The sequence below is a fragment of the Crassostrea angulata genome, chromosome 8 (genome assembly GCF_025612915.1).
Source record: "Crassostrea angulata isolate pt1a10 chromosome 8, ASM2561291v2, whole genome shotgun sequence".
NCBI lineage: Eukaryota > Metazoa > Mollusca > Bivalvia > Ostreida > Ostreidae > Magallana > Magallana angulata.
In genome coordinates this window covers 28,992,601-29,005,661 of record NC_069118.1, presented here as the reverse complement: position 1 = coordinate 29,005,661, position 13,061 = coordinate 28,992,601, and the positions used below count along the sequence as shown (strand labels likewise).

Below are 13,061 nucleotides of genomic sequence, written 5' to 3'. Positions count from 1 at the left end.
TACCTAGAATACTGTACACTGTGGTTTCATTAATATTCAAGGGTATCATTTTTCGTGGATAAAGTGAAAATCACAGTTTCAAGGATACGTAAATTCGTGGCCAATGACCCTATCAATACAAAATTTTAGTAGAATTTGCAGTTCAATGAATATTTAATTTCAAGGATAAATTTTACAACGAAAACAACGAAAATTGGTATTCAACGAATAGTGATGAAACCACAGTATTCCTAATTTAACGCGAGGAATTAATTTTTCCTTAAAATCGCGAAAAGCAACAGCCGCGGATTTTACAATCTCGTTTTTATTCTTCAGACAGTTTTGTACTAAAGGAATTTATTGCAAAAATTGGTTATCATGATTTCATTTTTTCGCGATTTAATACAAAATAAAACCGAATTAAGAACTCGCGTAAAATTAGGCATTTACAGTACTCATATTTTATCTGAATCTTTGTTTCGGTAAAGATTCAAGAGAATTTTAATGGTATGTGATCGAGTAATTCAGATAGGTTCCGGTTGCCACATCGCCAAAGCAATCCATCATTTCCAAATCTATCAACTGTGTTGACCTGAAACAAAGTTCTAATGCTTTTTTGATTACGTCTAAAACATTATATTTTTTAAAAATAATTAAACAAATAATAGCTGAGAAGTTAATATAAAAAATACAAAACCATTGATAAACAAAAACCTTGAAAATTACAAATAAAAACCAAAGAAAGGAAGTAGCATGGAGGAATGATACTAGTAGATGGTTTTTCGTTTTAAGTGTTTATCTACGTTCGTTTGTTGAGAAAGGATATTGAGTATGCACAATTTATGTTTCTTTACAAACGGGAACCATTTTAAAACCAGCAAAAGGCTTCAAAATTTAGAAGAGTTCCTGTTCATTTAGGAAATTCAAATGGTGCATAGGTAACATGCATGTATTTAAAATTCTGTGTAAATTGACAGATACCTGCATGACCAATCAAATACTTGTAGTAAAGAATAAATAATGGTTTTAAAAATTGTTCTAAAAATTATGAACAATAATGTTTATTTTAATCAGACTAAACATTTTAGAACTATATACATAAAAATATTACTGTTTTGGTTGGCTTTTTCTTAACGCACACTTACTTTACTTGTATTATAAACTGTATCAAAATAAATTTGGAAGAAATATAAAACGTTTAGCTGACAATTTATAATCATAAATGTATCTGCCCTTATTCAATATCCGAGATTCTTTCTTAAAGATGAGTAACATTTAACGGTTTTATTTCAATATTGAATAAATAATTAATTACAGTAAATTATAAAAATCAGACGATCCCAGGCCACGGATGGAAGTTTTGATGTTAATGATTAACTTTACTTTTCTGGGGAAACAAAAGAATAAGAGGATATCTATAGAGTGAATTTATAAAATTCGATAATCAAGCTCGAAAGAATACTTTAGTTAATAGTTTCAGATTCTATTTTATTTTGAATGCAAAACAAAACTTGATGCAAACATTTGTACTAAGCTTTGAAAATAATGAAATATATGTGAAAATGCTTTACTTACCTACAAAAGAGGTTAATATAAAAAAATATGCAAGAGTTTACAGCAAAATTAAAGATGTTGATGTAGATGATTAGGAAATTTTTCTTTCAAGTAAAAAAAAAGAAACTACATGTATCATTCGAGCACTGACAAACATTTTATTGATTGTATGTATATTTACAGAATAAATAATTATGTTAAGTTTTCCTTAGTTTGAAAGTGTCTTAAGGACCTTTTTCGTTATATAAATAGATTAGTTTCAAAATTACATCTGTCAAATACATTGCAATAAGCACGTTAAAGGTGATAACGTTTATCGAGGTAAATTCTTTTAGACTGACGCCATATGACGTTTATGTATTCAAAGGGTGGGTATGGGATTAGAGTGAGATATAGAATTGAGATCAGAGGAAAAGAAAGAAGAGTTGCGATCTTATTAAGCCTTTAATCATTTTTAAGATATAGTCACAAAACTGCAGTGGTGTGTGCATGCAAATTGGGAAACATGCGTTAGCTCATAATAAAATTTGTTTGCAAGTTCCGTTGCTGTAATAAGGTGATATCTTTCGAAAATAAGAATTCCATGCTTTATGTTTAGCTTTTTGTCTTGTCTACAAATGTGATTCATTCACACGTTGTCATCCTAAGGGTAAGTTCATATTAATGAAAGAGCCACAGTAATAACAACCGGCTGTGTGAACTTTGATTTTTGCTTTTAACGTTGCACTTTGAGACTATGATGTGATGTCATTATTAAACTCATTATAAAACTCATTTTAATCTTTGAGTACACTGTCTGTGTTATGATGGTATATCTGCAGTAGTTCTCCACTCACTTAACACGCAATCCATAGTATGTGGAACGTAAACATGATAAGGTAGTGCAAGTGTTTGAATATATGTGTGTGTATGGACGTAAAAAGGGTCGACACTCCAATCTACCAATCTATCTTTGATCTGTTGTTGTAATTTTTTTTTCTTTTTGATTACGTGAAAACATCGCTTAAATATACTTGTTTCCTATCATATCGCGAGTTCTATGGTATCGCGTTATTTCTGCTAACATAGTAAACAGAGACACGCTGAACATCACTGAGGTATACAATAGAGGAAACTCACAATAACATTAGTTTCTGGAAATATTTCCTTAATGATCGATTTTTCGACAAAATGATTTTTCTACCGCGATATCATAAGACGGGCTCTTACTCATTAAGATCTCCTTTGTCTGATATGAGCTTTTGTCTGTCAAGATACATTAATGATGTTCTAACTTTAATTGGAAAGAAAAAGATGTTATGCTTGACAATGAGATGTGTCATCTATAAATTCACAAAATAAGGAAGATAAAATGACAGGGAACTGCCGCGGGAAAGTTTGATTAATTTTAATCCTTAGAATGTTGGCATTAATACAGGAAATATTTCATATGTGTTATTGTTGGGAATTTTCTGGGTTTCATTTATTTCCAGGTAATTTTTACAAGTCCTTGCTTTCCTACGTCCGACCAAAGTCCATTCAATTAACAGTTTAACAGTTTAGATAACCTTAGTTTATAAGCAAATATTCATACAACAGACATATATTTATAATTAGGAATAAAGATACATAAGAATACAAAAAAATACAAAACTGCTATAACAAGTGTGGATAGTTTTATTTATTATCATGTTGGATCTGACAAACACTGTAACGCTAATTATATACATTTTCACAATACAATTGTTTATTTGTTTAAAAAGCATGTCTGTATTGTTATTAGAATAGATTAGTTGTTTAAACAGAGAGAAGCAATTAAAAGATTTATATTTTTGATTAGGTTGTCTTTTTTCTTCAGTAGAAGTTATTGACCTGTTAAAACGTTTCAAAGTATTTGTAAAAACAACCAATATGATAAACATTTGTATTCAAACGATCTAGGATAAAATGAAATTGTTTTCAGGTTCATAATGAGAACATGAGTGTAGATAGTTGTTTTCACCTAATGCAGAGAAATTATATATTTCATATATTAGATTATCTATAACACTTCTCGATCCGGAGAAACAATCATGTCCTTTTTTAAACTACACGCTAGAACAAATGAATACAGATATGTGTAAATGAAACTTTATCAGAACTATATTACCAAATTCATTGGCCAAGCATTAAAACAAGCATTTGTTTACATTCAGCAAACAATGGACACATTTTATACAAGTAGGTAATCGATATTTGTATCTTTTGAGATGCCAAAACAATTCATATTTAAAAAAAATAAAAAGGTGTAACTTCGTCCTCTGAAGTATATTTATCAAATTTGCAAAGGGCTATTTCAGTAAAACCAATACATTAAAGTTGAGGGCATTCATCCACGATATATTTTGCAATTTTTACAAGGATTTCAAAATACGATGTACATGATAGTCATATGGTTATTGGTTAAGACATTAAAAGCAGAATTATTACTAATCAAGGTATATTGGTAAAATTAATAATCCAATGAGATTCAATTAATACTTAGTCATATAATTCGGCTTTGACGATGTGTCAAGCACAGTGATAGAGCGGCTGCAACATTGTCCTGGTCAATTTGTTTCAAAACCTACCGGTGCCAATTGAAAGAATACATCAATTTTGTAAACAAAAGTCCTATACAGAAAGAAACACTACAAGATTTCTTCTGTTTAATGAGCAGAACAGCTGTTCGATTTCCTTTTCAGTCATCTAAGTCAGATAATGCATCATTTTCACCAATTCACGACACTCACCGCCTTGACGATGCCTTAGGCAATAATCTAGATTAAGGTGGTATGGGACACTTCCATGTTGTGACGCATTGTTTATCGAAATGAACAAAAAAATAAAGTGTAATTATATAAGTAATTTCCTTCCCAAAATGATCACATAACTCCGTATCGCAGTGGGTTAGAGGGTTTACTACGAACCTGCAAGTCATGAGTTTGAATACCGCTAAAGGTTTTTACCTTTTCAAATATTTTTAAAAGCTATTTTTTGGGGTTAAATATTGTAAAATTTGAAAATTCTAAACCGGTAATAGTTTTCCAATTACATAGTACTTTAATCCACCTAATATCGACAGATGTCCCATACCACCTTAATTTACTTCAGGTGATAGGTTAGTAAAATAACAATGCCATTTTCTTTCTCAAACGATAATCTTCATTCATGAGGCAAAACAAGACCAAGTATGTTGACTAGCTCCTTTTAAACATTCTGTAAACAGACGCAGTGCCACATTCTCACACTGCAGTTTTTAGAACATTTGTCAATTGCAAATTATACCGATTCAGCCCAAAAGTTCATTGCAAATATGTACTTTTTAGATCAAAATCACTGTCAATACACGGAAGCTAATCATTGTAAATAAATCGCCAGTTGTTTGCCCCAAATCAAAAGGTATTATGATCAAGTGATGAAAGAAAGGGAAATATCCAGTCATTTAATATGTAGCGACCTCATTAAAACAAGTGAACTTATAACTCTGTGTGGTAAATTCCATTTATCGAAGAAGAATGTGCATCTGATGGCAAGCGAGATAACTCCCCCGACTCTGGTATTCCTGCTCTACCCAATCCTAGCGCACCTACGCATGCCAGAAATAGCATCTTCCTCTTTTTCATCAAGACAACACACACCTTTCCTGTACCTAAATTCTATTAGATTATGTGTTTAATGATAATTCCTACTATTAGGTTAGGTTGCACACATATGTTGTCATCTTGACTTTTAACTAATTTTGTTTCATTTTTTTGCTGCTGGTTTACTTGTATGCTTTCAGCTGAGAATCCAGTATTCTTAACATCATGGCTTTATCTCTGCGTCGGTCCTTGCGAGTGATACAGAATAGCTATACAAGCCATCGCTGGTTAACTGCTGTCCTCCTTCCAGGGTTACCAGCAATTTATGGCGCATTGACATTGAATTGAACTGTTGGCTGCCAAATGCCAATTGTAATCTCTGCATTGCTTGTGTAACTTGTGTAACCTGTCATCAAATGTGTTTAATTAACTGTACATAATTATGTATTTAGCTATATCAGACGCATTAGTAATAAAGCCATAGTAATAAAGACAGTACAGTGATTCGTCTTCTGTGAATTCTTTCGAGCTTTCGAGATAAGAAAAAGACACTACGTCTGTTATCTTTTTTCACATTTTGTGACCATTACTCTGACATTGTAAAATAAATATTGAACAAAAAAGTATAACAAATCTTGGGGGGGGGTTACTAAAAGAACAGAGTTTATCTAATTTTCGGCATAGAAAATACGTCAAAACAAAATATTTTATATTATACATGTACACAAGAGGTGAACAATTTCACAGGAACATTGTCGTCAATGGCCTACTGATTTTCGTGATCTATGTGTGCAGTGAAAGTAGAGTATAGTTGTCTTTAAATACAATATGGACACAACTGACTAGTTACAAACTTATCTTTACTCTAAATTAAGTTACTAAGTGCGTATAGCAGCAGCAATCTCTTCCCAGAATAAATCCATGTTCTCGATTCCATTTGGCCATCTCAAGCTGACAATGGTCCACCAGATGTATTTCAGATCCCTCGGCAATCGCTCAATGGGAATGTCATCTTTAATTACAGACCCTGAAACGTGCTACTACACCAGTTGCACGGTTCGGTTCGTTACGCTTTATGAACGGTACGGTTCGCTTTGTGAACGGTACGGTTCGTTTTGTGAACGGTACGGTTCGCTTTGTGAACGGTACGGTACGCTTTGTGAACGGAACGGTTCGCTTCTTGCACGGTACGCTTTGCTAAAAATAGCTGCACGCTTTGTGAACGGTTTGCGCGCTTTATTAATGAGGTAGGCGTGGCCTGAACGCTTTGATTTTTCTCCATATAATTTTGTTTAGTTTTTGCCCGATCTACTTCAGCAAGGTGGTAATTATGACAAGAATTTTTCTTTTTTTATATGATATATTACAAAAGAATTTCAATCGATCTATTTAAAATCAGAACGTCCATCCGTTCCCCCGTTTTTGATACGTTGTGTGAACCATGTACTCAGTGACAACTGGGAAGCGGGGGTAATTTTAATTTTGATCAGTCTGTTATTATTAGTATTTAATTTAGATTAATGTAATCATTCAGATAGATTAAAAGAACTGTTTGACTTTAATCCGATATATTTTTGTTAATTCAGCGAGCTGTCGATAATTTTACAAAGCATCTTGAGTTTTTATTTCTATACATGTACTTGAGTTGAAGTCATTAAATACTTCTAATCAATTTAAAATTGCTATAACAAATTACCCCGACTTTATTCCGATATTTTTTTTTAGTTTAGTTTCCTTTATCGTTGTCTTGATGCTCGGCTAGTTTTTATTATTCATAATTCGTATGATCATTCTTTATTGCGTACTACTGTAGTACTATTGCCGATCGCCGATTGCCTTAGTGAATAGACGATGTAAAATTAATGGATAGATAAGAAATCTTGAAATCAACTGTTATATAGTTTTTTGAAACGAATTTTTATTCATTTAAATATTAATTCTATGATTTTCTGCACTTGTTTGTATACATAGATCATACCTACATCTAACCCGTCATCGCCTCTCTTATCTGAACTAAGATCGCGTGTATAGTCAAAATATGACTATTAGTTTTTGTTTTTCCGTTAAACTATACAGTCATGTTCACTTTTATTTATATAATGGCGATATTTATCATTCTGTTGAACAAGTGTCCACTCTTCACTGTATGCATGCGATTTAGCTGACGTTTTACAAATGCTGACTAACCTGTTTATATTTTATTTACCTTTTTACACACATACTTGTTGTAAACAGGACACGAAAAAATACCCGGTAATCAACAAATGAATTCAATGTTAAAAGTTATAAATATATAAGAATTTATCTAGTAACAAAAATAATACGACAGCGAGGGAAAACGACTCTGATCGCCAGTACATGAATTATAATCATGAAATCGGAGAGAAATTATTGTTGAATAATTTAAGATAGGAACACTCTTTTCAATAGGGATATAAGAAAACATAAAACAAAAACGTTTCAGTCGATAATTTTCTTCTAGTCATATAGGAGGAGCCAAGTAGCACGCGGCGCGTGGCGTGATCTGTACTGTTACTGATTGACAGGCGAAGCACGTGGTGTCCTGAGATAAAATCCCGCTCAAATGACCAACTATAGAAACCTATAGCGAAATTTTAAATAATAAAGTTCAGTGATAAAATTTTAATTTAAGTATTATAATCTCTCTCTCTCTCTCTCTCTCTCTCTCTCTCTCTGAGGGTGTATGTAATTGTGTGCAAGCCATTTGGAATTATTAGATTTTTATTTGTATGAATTGAATTCATTTATTTTAGACTCATGGTTTTCAAAACGATTTCAACACAATGACTAAAAGTTTGTACAGCGGATGATGTACATTTAGATTGATCTCGACGGTTATAATTTCGACGCTATTTCACATCACACATATAAGAGTGAAAATAAATTTTAAAAGAGCTGTGTTTGTGCTAACATGTACTTGTTATCTCATTCAACAATTTATGATTTAATTAATCATTTTTTTGGGGTACATAAATGTACCCGGTAAATGATATTTTTATCGCAAGTTAATATGTGAAAATCCCGCATGTATAGAGTCGCTGAATTGTTCCACGGATCCACGTGCCGATAGTCTTTCGTGTAGTTGTTTGTGTCCATTTCAACAGACGGTTCTTTTGTTTTTTAGAGGTTAAGAAAAGCCATGAAACTAACAAAGTAGAAGTAAGATATATTCAGACTATACACACGACAGATTGTGATGAGTAACCTCACAGGTGCCCGTGGAAAGGTGTGAATACCAGCATCTCGTGTACACCTATTTAAGCGTCCAAATATACAGAGTTAGTTGTAAAATACAATAACTGCTAAAAACCAAAGAAAGACAATAACACCTGTTGTGTATAGAACCAAAGATCAGCTTCTGTACACGTGTTTCGCTGGAGTGATTTTTGTTCAAGTGAAATCACGACGCCATTACCAGCTATGCGGGAAATAAAGTTATTTTATGGAATGCGTGTACTTTTTTTTCCGTTCAATGCTTGCATTTAATAAATCTTAGTATGTGTTATCTAATCCCGTATAGAAAATCTAGCAAAATATTGAACTTATCTGGTCAGCGATTATCTCCGTCCGTATTCATCGAAAGACATTAGGTCAATAAGCCATATATGGAAGTTGCACGCTTATTGCACGGTACGGTACGCTTTTTTTTCCGTCTGGAGGCGGGTCTTGCATAAATTATCTTGCACGCTTTTTGCACGGTACGGTTCGCTTTGTGAACGGTACGGTTCGCTTTGTGAACGGTACGGTTCGTTATGTGAACGGTACGGTACGCTTTGTGAACGGTACGTTTCGTTTTGTGAACGGTACGGTTCGTTTCTTGCACGGAACGGTACGGTTCGTTTTAGAGGTGTAGTAGCACGTTTCAGGGTCTGTATCACTATAATTGACTGTTCCCTTTGGTTGTGAAAAGCATGAGTAACAACCATTTGCACAGCATACGAGTTCCAGCCGTTTTCTAGAAAATTTTCGGTAACAATAATGACAACTTTTCGACTCTGGTCGATGCATTGGAGTAGTTGTTCCGCTTCAGATATTCCGGGTAAAAAATCTTTGTCGGGTATGCTGATTTTGAAACCCAGACTGGTCAGAGCTTGGTAAAAAGTAATGCAGGCGAGTTGGTAGTCTTCCTCGGTGTAGGTGACGAAAGCATCAAACCGAAACTCGTCAGAATTTGAAACGTGAATGACGCCTTTCCATCGACTACGCAGGCGTAAAATAACATAATCTACATGGACACGATACCTTTTAACAACTGCTGTTGTAAGCAAAATAGTCAAAACAAAAAACAGAGCAAATGTGGAACCTATCAACCAAGCATCTGACTGACACATCAACTCAAACTTTTTAAATACCTCTTGGTGAACAAATGTCGACAGCAGCACGTTTTTATTGATGCATAGAGTTTTATTCAAATCTCCAAACTTGTCTTGGTTTTCTTTCATCCATTTCAATGAACGAATGTGTGCACACTCGCAACTTATTGGATTTCCTTCAATGAACATAATGGCTTTTTTCATTGACATTATTTTTTCAATATCATTTCTGGTAAAAAAAGAAATTTTATTTTGACGTATATATAAGTGAGTAAGGTTTTTTAAATTTGACACGGGAATTATCGAGAACAAATTAGAATCAAAATTTACCGTTGATAGTGAATTTTCCTGATCTTCAAACATGGTTGGTGGCATATATGTTATTAAATTGCGACTTACATCAACTTTCCGCAATTCTTTCAGGCCACGGAAAAGTGTTCCGTGTTCAAAGCTACTAGCAAAACGTAGATTGGAATTAGATGCCAAAAAATTCTCAATTTTAAAGCAAAGATAAAAATGTTTCTTTTTATAATGCTGCAGTCGTTGTTGGAAATGTCAATGATCTCCAACGAAGGAGCCTCAATAGGTGCCAATGTTTCACATGACAAAGTAGTATGTACTAAGTGTAATTCTTTTAAATTCTTGGCATTGATACTGAGTCTTAAATTAATACGAGGGAGAGCATTTAACGGGTGTAAGTAATTTTTTGAAAGCTGCAACACTGTTATTGTTTCGGAAATCTTAAATGTAATTACCCCTCTCTTTTTGAAATGTATCATCGTTGAAATGTTGGTGAAAAACATATTTGAGACAAATCCGTTGAATGGGAATTCATTGATTTCTTCATTGTTTGTCATTAAAGCGGAATTTTGTGGGTGATTGCGAACCCAGGAAGTCTCACAATTGCAATGGTCTTCATTTGAGCTTATGTTTATGACCTGTAGATTTGGATATCGTGTCAAAAAATCTAGCATGTACCAAGGGTTAATAAATTCAATCCTGTTTGATGAAATATCAAAGTATTCCATGCATTGACCCATAACTGTATCTAAAGGGTTGTCAGAAATTCCTGCGATACGATTCTCACTTAGTTCAACTCTTTTGGAACAAATATTGAATAAATATTTACAATTTTCATTAGTGAGAAAGACTGCCTTTGTAACAACATTAGGTTTATTTTCGTATGCAACAATGCGGTTCATTGACCGATTTTGAAGACACTTCAACGAATTTAATGCTACGTTCAGATCACACATTCCTCCAAACTCAATATGTACACCTCTTAAGAAAGGAAACGAGCAAAATACGTCATCACTTACATCAGAATATACCATGTTTCTGAACTTTAAATCACTTAGTTCAACTCTTTTGGAACAAATATTGAATAAATATTTACAATTTTCATTAGTGAGAAAGACTGCCTTTGTAACAACATTAGGTTTATTTTCGTATGCAACAATGCGGTCCATTGACCGATTTTGAAGACACTTCAACGAATTTAATGCTACGTTCAGATCACACATTCCTCCAAACTCAATATGTACACCTCTTAAGAAAGGAAACGAGCAAAATACGTCATCACTTACATCAGAATATACCATGTTTCTGAACTTTAAATCCAAATTTGTTATTGGAGATTTTATCAACCCGCGGAAAGTGTAATTTGTTAAATGGAACTTAGAGTTTCCTGTGAAAAATTCTAAAATCCTCAAATTAGTTAAGTTTTGAAACGACGAACCAAACTGAAAACCATCAAACACATCAATTGTCAAGTTTTCTATTGTCCTTACCATTGAAATAGCAACATCGGGGTATCCTCTGACCTGAAATGAATTACTATGGAGACACAAAATTTTAACCTATTAAGGTTTGCAAGCGAATTAAATTCAAAAGACGCCGTATGCAGACGACAGCTAGAAAGATCCAATTCACAAAGATTCGGTAGAGCTTGAAAAGAAAAATTTCCAATAGATTGAATAGGATTGCCCCGTAATGAAAGAGATGTGATGCGCAACCGGAGAACAAAGCCAAATGTGTTGAATGTGTCCGAGGATATTGCGGTAAAGCGGTTTTCGGATAAATCAATGGTCAATGATGTTTTTGTATATTCTGGTGGTATGTGCTGACCATTGGGTATCACAGATAGGTTACGGTGTCCACATTGCCACATCCAGCCATGGTTTCCACATCCATCGGTGTGCGTGGAAAACGTTCAAGGTTCTGCTGTGATGCAGTCTAAAAATTATAAAATTATAAAACGGATTTAATCTTATTTCAAATTAAAATGCATGAACAAAGAAAACACTTCAATTTAAAATTTATAAATAAACAAACCTGAAACCCTCCAAATTAAGTTAAGAGAACAAAAGAGTAAAAGAATCCACATTGTTGCATTAAACAAGACAAGCTGATATTGTGGGAGTTTCAATGTGACACAACTAACTATTTCTTATAGATAGTAAACACAACAAAAATCAATTAAATAAATACATGGATTGTGCGATTTACATGAATTGATAAGAATAACAGGAAGATCATTACAAATTACAACGTTCACTTTATGGAAATGCGCTCTTGTATATAGTAATATCTATTTCTTGGGATATTTACTTTTTTATCTAGTTATTTATTTATTCTTAATTCAAATCTTTATTTCCTAGAGATTTTAAAGCATGCATAACATAGATTTAGAGTTTATAAGATACTTTCAATGTTTTTGTTAATTTTATCGAATTAACATTGTCATGTAGTAATCAGTTTTCAAGAATTAGTCACGCAAGATAATTTGAAAATAGTTTCATTTCTAATTTTATGATAAAGGGTTTCAGGTAAATTTCAACAAATATTAGTCAATTTTCGCCTCAATTTTGATCTTTGATATAAGATATCGCGATTGTTTGAAAAAAGAGATGTCTTTAGATGTGGTTTGAGTACACCGCCAATGTAAAGAAAAAATATATAGCTGTGAAATGGCAAATATCGAAGGAAATATCTTTATACACTTAAAGTATCATACCGTCTTAAAAAAATGTGTTGATCGCACGTTCAAAAAACTAAGTAACGGGAAATTTATTATTCTCTTTTACTATTTGAAAAAGAAAAAGATGTTCAAGAATGCTAGATATCTGTAATCCTTAACATTTGTAAGGTATTCATACGTGTATTTGAGTCAAGAAGTAATAGAACTTTCAACAATCAAATGTAAACCAACTTGCAGCCATGCATTTGTTATCCATGCCAAGGCATGTGGTCGATATAATATTCTACCAATCCATAGCATTAAAGCTTCTGGATGGTCAACAACACCTGCTTAGATCTTTAGAAAGGATTTTTTGCTATAAATAAACTTTCATTTGAAAAGCTCCATATCTTTTGGCTTTAAAATTTCATTTTTTTTCCTAACTTGCATATTTAGATAGATCTTTTTTCTGAGGGATGTAACAATAGAATTCTATTGTGATCTCCGTTGGAAAAAAAAAAGCCACTACCATTAAGTTCACTTACAAAGGTACTCTGATGAAAAAAGTTTCCTTTGTTCTTTCTGTCTAGAATGCTCAAACATTGTTTGAATGTTTGTTCCGTTAAAGATTCAAAAGAACTAAAATTTGCCAGG

General features: G+C 33.0%; 1 pseudogene; it reads right to left on the bottom strand.

Annotated features, from left to right (window-relative positions):
- Positions 1-5,763: 5,763 nt before the first annotated feature.
- LOC128160869 (toll-like receptor 4) lies at positions 5,764-13,010 on the bottom strand (annotated as a pseudogene).
- Between the last annotated feature and the right edge of the window lie 51 nt (positions 13,011-13,061).